Source organism: Silene latifolia, chromosome 11 (assembly GCF_048544455.1).
Source record: "Silene latifolia isolate original U9 population chromosome 11, ASM4854445v1, whole genome shotgun sequence".
Classification (NCBI taxonomy): domain Eukaryota; kingdom Viridiplantae; phylum Streptophyta; class Magnoliopsida; order Caryophyllales; family Caryophyllaceae; genus Silene; species Silene latifolia.
In genome coordinates, this window is record NC_133536.1 from 157,336,305 (window position 1) to 157,343,625 (window position 7,321).

Here is a 7,321-nt window from a genome sequence, read left to right on the forward strand (position 1 = left end):
GAAGGTTTCATAGATCCTGAGCATCCTAAGAAAGTATGCAAGCTTAAGCGTTCCATTTATGGACTTAAGCAAGCTTCTCGGAGTTGGAATCATCGTTTCGACCAAGTGATAAAAGAGTATGGTTTCACTCGATCGGTCGAGGAACCATGCTTGTATATCAAGTCGAGTGGGAGCAAGATTGTATTCTTGATATTGTATGTCGATGACATACTCTTGATTGGGAATGACATTCCTCTCCTATCTTCGGTTAAAGAATGGTTGAAGAACCATTTCCAGATGAAAGATCTGGGTGAGGCACAACGCATTTTGGGAATCCGTATCTACCGAGATAGATCACGACGGATGTTATCACTTAGTCAGGAGTCTTATTTGGATAAGATTCTTGAGAGGTTCAGCATGACCAACTCCAAGAAGGGGAACCTTCCAATGACGTCCGGGATGCGATTGAGTAAGTCTCGATCACCCACGACGCCTGAAAGGGTTGAACGCATGAGTCGTATTCCTTATGCATCTGCAATAGGATCGATCATGTATGCCATGATATGCACACGTCCAGACATGGCATATGCATAGAGTATGACGAGTCGGTACCAAAAGAATCCAGGTACCTACGGAGGACTATGGATTGGGTATTGACTTATGGAGGAGATACTAAGCTATGCGCAACCTGGAACTGTGCAGATGCTAGCTTCCAAACAGATCTCAGTCCGGGTTCGTCTTCACTCTTAGTGTGTTGTAGCAGATTCTACTACTGAATTGTTGAATTATGATAAGCATGTAGGGCATGTTAATTCCATGGGAATTAAATATGTTCCTAAGTTGTAGTACTTGATTATGGATTTGATATATTATCTTTTTCATATATTATTTATAACTTCATCGTTTTATATATATAATATTTTGTTTTTCATGTGGATTGTACTGACAACAATGAACGCCACAAAGTGAACTGAACTACATTATATTTGTTTTTGTCCGTAATCGCCAATGTGAGCTGATAACTCCGGCTATTATATTGTGCAGTTGATTGATGGTGGGTTCAACGAGCCATAAGTTAAACGGTTGACTAATCGATCACAGATATGAGATTATGACGATACCTCGTAGGACAATTTTTTATTTGTGACAACGTAATGGAGTCCTAAATGTTCTATAACATTCGGTGCCAGGTCGTGGATAGGACATCTATTGTGTACCTAGAGTCGATTCTTTTGACTATCAACTGTCTCTTGAGATTAAGGCAGTTTTTGGGTGACTTTGGTTTCTTTCTCACGGTCTACCGTAACTGGGGCTAAGTAGATTTTTTCTGGGTCATTTCATACTGTGTTTACATCTGCAAGATTTGAGTTGAGGAAAATATCCATCCCTTATTAGGTATAGTTATTTTTCAGGGCCACTCGAGGAGTTGTAACTGAAATGCATGGCCATGCTCGAATGTTGATTCGTTTATCAGTTAAGTTACGCTCTAGTCGGGAAAACCACTCTTGATACTGATCGCTTGTAACATACGACCTTTGTGAATTCGGATTTGCAAATTGTTTTACATTGAGTGGGAGAAAGTTTAAAGGATATGAGAATCGGTTATCGCACATACACTTGTGAGGACAAGTGGGAGTTTGTTGGAGCTGGTGTCCTCCACAAATTAGTGTGATAACATTTGTAAATCTCTTACAGGTTCACAAGGGTATACTTCGTATATTTAATCAGTTGATTAACGTTTACCTAATAACGGTTGGCTTGCTAGAAAGTTTGACGTTATTATCATACAGATGGCGGTGATCAACTGGTCCCTAAAGGTCACACCTATAGGACGTATTTGAGAAATGTGGTTATAGAAATATAATTACATTGATGCCCAAAATGACTAAAAAGTTAGTCAATGTGTTGATGAGATAATTATTTAATGAAAATTAAATAATATTAAGTTGAGACGAATTAACTGTCAATTCGTAAATTAAATATAATAAGTTATATTTAATTAAATATATATAAGGTTTGTTTGAAAGAATTAATCTGTTAATTCGTAGTTAAATATAATCAGTTGTATTTAATATCAACAACTTGAATGTGTCATAGTGGTAATAGTAAGGGTACACAAGCCAAGAGGTCATGGGTTCGATCCTCAATAGATGACAATTTAACACACTTTATATATTTTTGGAAAGACCAAAAAAAAGGAAATTCTATTCCTTATTTCGGTCAATGTTAGCCGAAATTAGGAGATATAAATCTTTCCTAATTGATTTCGGATTTCGGTCTATATAAATAGAAAGGTGGAGAATTATTTCTAACCTAATTCTTTTTCTGACCTAGCCTTCTTTTTCTCATCACAAAAAAACACAAAGACAATAAAATTTTACAGAAAATTTTAGATTGATTTCTAGCATAATCAAAGGGTATATCTTAGATCGTCTTGGGTGCAACTAATAGGCGAATATTAATTTTGATATTGTTCTTAGGCCAATTTTGCAAGGACCCGAGGTTAATTCTAAATCTTTTTACTTATGCTTATGTATTTTATTTTATGACCATAGATCATCTTTATTATATCGTTATAATCCTTTATGTTAAAGGGAAGTATACAGATTATTTCCCACACTTATCTCCTACCAAGTGATGATGACTTGAAGAACGATGGACATTGCTCATATTTTATATTAGACTTTGAGTTTGATGAGCAAGAACTTTATTCGTCATTTATTTTCTTTGCTTGGACTTTTTATTGGTGCTACTTATGCTTGTGTGTAGCACATGCGCTACTTTTTGATTTACTGTTACGCGCTTTAAGTTGTATTAATTGTGATTTGTGTGTGCATTTGTTTTAAATGCAGAATTTATCCTCGCCACATGGTTCCTCGATCGAGTGACATGGGGCTCGATTGAGTACCCAAGTTTTTGGGTTTATTTCGTGGCCTAACGATGATAGGAATTGCACGGTTGTTTATTTTCCCCTATTTTTGCAGCTGGTTTGGGTGAATTTCTACCCTCTTACCTGGTATTCTCTTCCCTTGTACCTTCTTTAATTGTATTATCTATTTCTTTTCCATTCCTTTTGTTAGTTGTGTCCTTTAGGTTGCTGAAAATTTTGTGTGATTGCTATGTTGTGGGCGTCACAGTGAGGACACTGTGACATTTAGGTTTGGGGGAGGAGTCTTTAATTATGTTGTGTGACTTATTTTATGTTGTGTGCATTTATATATCAAAAATCCATAAAAATTTAAAAAATTCAAAATACAAAAACATGTTTTTACTTTATTTTAGGTCGAGTCTTGGTGAATTAAATAACAATGATGTTAAATTGTATTGTTTTTGCATTTGAATCCCAAATAGTTAACCATGTATATTGTTTTGACCCGTTATCCATGAAAACAAAGCTCATAATTCAACCCTTAACTGTATTTGACATACCTTATATTAATTAGATTTGACACAATTATGTTGGTAAACTACTTAAATTCCGAGGTCTATAGAGCTTCCTAGGCCAAGAACATCAATAAACTGGTCTCATTTGTCAATTAGGCTTGAGTGTGGTTTCTCCTTGTGGAATATGTAATATCAAACTGCATAAGTGTGACATTGATTTCTTGATACTTTTATTGCTTTCATTTGACTAAGTACATATGGATAGACGATTCTTACCATTCAAATAAGCCTTACATTATCTTTTGTTTAGCCCGTTTGAAACCTTGTAGCCATTTCATATCCTATTTTCATAGCTACAATCTAGAATTTGCCTACCTTTTCGGGACAGTCGCAGTTTCTTGAGTTTCACGTTATTTTAGCTACTTTGGTTGGGATTGAGACATTTATGTCATGTGGGTAGTAGCTTTAATTTTATAAGCAATTGTGTTGGAAAAATAAAAATATGAAGAAAAAGAAAAGAAAAAAAAGAAAGAAAAAAATCGAAAAGAGAATTGAAAGAAAAAAGAAAAGAAAATTGATTGCTTCATTTGGTTTTGTCAAGGATAAAGAGAATGGTCGTTAGAGTCTAATGCATATTTAGAGAGTAATTCATTCGCTCTCATGTGTTGTAAAGTTGAGATTATTTCTCTAAGTTGGGTTTATTTGTTATTATAAGATTTGATTTTGGTTTAGCGCCGCGGCTACCGTCTTAGCTCCACATATCCATAACGTGCTTTGGCACAAACCATTTCTATCCCTTTAACCCATTTGCCACCCTTATTGCATGCATGTTTCATAAGTTGAGTGAGTGTTTCTACTTCTTTCTAACTTCACATATAACTCACCCCTATATACTTATGAGTGCATGAGTGAATCCGCGAGAATCCGACTAATTTGTCTTGCAAGATCGAAAGGTATTTGGCATTTGTCTATAGTATGGTGACATGAGACTTGAGCTATATTTTCTATTACCCGTGCCTTTGAATTTGTTTTACTGGTACAATTTGGTCATTGCTTTGTTACAGATATAGATAGCTTGGGATTTGTATGTGTATCAATATTAGCTCTGAGTTGTTTATTCGCCATTTGTATGATTGCCTTTTGTAATTGTGTGATGCTTTGCTTGAGGACAAGCAAAGAGATAGTTTGGGGGCGTTTGATGAGTCATAATTATATACATATTTATGCCTCCCCTTAATTGCTTTTGATACGGTTTCGTGCTAAATTATATTAATTACATGCCTTGTATGTTAGAATGTCGGTACTTCCGCTTTTTGATGTTTAATGCAGGAATGATGCATTTGAGGAGCAAAAGAATGAAATGGGCATCGCGGAGTAGGCATGAAGGAACACACAAAGCATGGCACAGAAATCCATAAGAATGAAGGAAGAGAACTTAAGAAGAAAACACGAAGAAAGGAGCTGAAAAGGGATAGTTCCTCAATCAACTGGAGCTGGGCTCGATCGAGGAACCACTTTATTCTATATTTTCCGCAATTTTCCTTAAGTCGGTTATGATTTACTATAAATACCTAATATTGTACCCTAGTTTATGGACGCTTTTATTTTACTTCGAAAACCCTAAAAACTCTTAGCTTAGCTTAGCTTAGTTTAGTTTATTGTTCGGATCTTTTACCCTGTTCTTCATTATTACCGTATTCTTTAATCTTTCCTCAGTTATTATTATTATTATTATTATTATTATTATTATTATTATTATTATTATTATTATTATTATTATTATTATTATTATTATTATTATTATTATTATTATTATTATTATTATTATTATTATTATTATTATTATTATTATTATTATTATTATTATTATTATTATTATTATTATTATTATTATTATTATTATTATTATTATTATTATTATTATTATTATTATTATTATTATTATTATTATTATTATTATTATTATTATTATTATTATTATTATTATTATTATTATTATTATTCAATCGTTATTCATCTTTTATTGTTCATCATGTTTCTCATCATTGCTATCATTGTTCTTCCCTTTAGTATGCTAAATATTTTATCTAGGGTGAAAGGGGATCTAGGTTGTTAGAAAAGGGGTTACTTATGAATTGTTTGTTAAATTGCTTTTAATTGTTGTTTAATTATCGTCTTAAATCTAGTTGATTAATTACTGATCAGAATTGATTAATTACTGATCAAAATTGATTAATTAGTCTTGCATAAACTAGGATTATCACCGACAGTGTTAAGACTAGTATATGCCACGATAATTGAATTAGACCGACTTAATAATAGCGATTGCATGTTAAGTTAGATCTAAAAAGACATATTAGAATCGACCGATCATATGACTTTCAATAATATAAATTGCTCAATCAATGAATTAAACCTTACCCTTTGATGACTATCTAGTGAACCCAATCTCTAGACTCTTTGATATTATTGTTATTCATCCTTTATTTACTTTGCAATTAGCTGTTAGAAATCAAACCAAACAAACCCCCAAAAATTGGTTACTTAAAGACAGACTTAAATATTAACAAACTAGAATAATTACCTCGCCTCTCTGTGGATTCGACCCTTCTTACCGCTAGCTATTAGTTAGTAGTAATTTAGGTTTACTTTGATTAAGGTGATACGACTTTAGCCTTATCACCGATCTTAAGTAGATCTTGGAAAACACGCCGGCCCTGCTAAGTTGATCAAATAGGTCATCAATTCTTGGCAACGGATACTTGTTCTTGATGGTGACATTATTCAACTCTCAGTAGTCGATACACAACCTAATACTACCGTCTTTCTTCTTCACAAATAGCACCAATGCTCCCCACGGTGAAACACTTGGCCTAATGTACCCCTTATCTGCCAATTCACAAAGTTGCTTCTTCAATTCTTCCAACTCTTTCGGGCCTATCCGGTATGAGGACTTAGAGATTGGTCCCTCTCCCGGTTTCAAGTCCACACTTAACTCTACTTTTCTTGGTGGAGGTAATCCAGGCATAACTCCTCCGGAAATACATCCGCAAATTCTCCCACTACGGTGCTTGCCAAAGTAGTCGGCCTAGCTTATGAAGCTTGGCTCCCATTGTAGCTCGAACTTTGAGACGGCCCCCCTCGGTTGAAGCTTCCTCTTCCATACCCCCCCCATTGAAGTTGGAGTTTGGGTTCCATTGGTTGCCCCACGATTCGGATTTGCGGTTTCTCACCATGCTTTGGGAAGAAGCTTGGTAGGAGATCCCTTTCCCAAATCTTTTATTGGACCCCCGTCCGATGCTTGTACACTTATTTCTTGTGTGGCCAATGCCACCACAATTTAAGCATCCTAAGCCCTCGCCTTCACTCATGGCTCTTCCCCCATTTCCGCTAGCTAGACCTTGCATAACCGCCTCCATTAGATCCACCCGAATGTGACTTAGCATGATGGTAATTGTAGATACTCGTATCCGTCGATATTGGAATTTGCAGAAATCCCGAAAAAAAAAAACCCGATGATATGACATCTGTTTACTTACACCTCTCGTTAGCGGATTTCGTTTAAGTGATGCGGGACAAGCGTTGTTTGACGGTTTTATAATTTAAATGAAATTTAAATTATTTTGAAATAAATACAATTTATTTCATCAGTTTTTATATTTTCAAGTTCATTTAAAATTTAAGCTTTTATAATTTATTTGAAAAATAAATTATCGTTCAAAGTTTTTATTTAAATTTATTTGAAATGAGATTGTGACGGTTTTTCGTGTTTTTATCGCTTTATTTAATTTGAAAAATTAGATTTTTCAAGTGGTTTTTAACTCAATTTTAAAACGGTTTTTAGCTCGATTTTTGGACGGATTTTTGCACCAGTTTTGAGGTATGCTTTTACCCATACCCCATCTCCACAAGTCCTGGGTTCAAACCCCACCAACACCTACCCTTCCCTTCCTTTTTT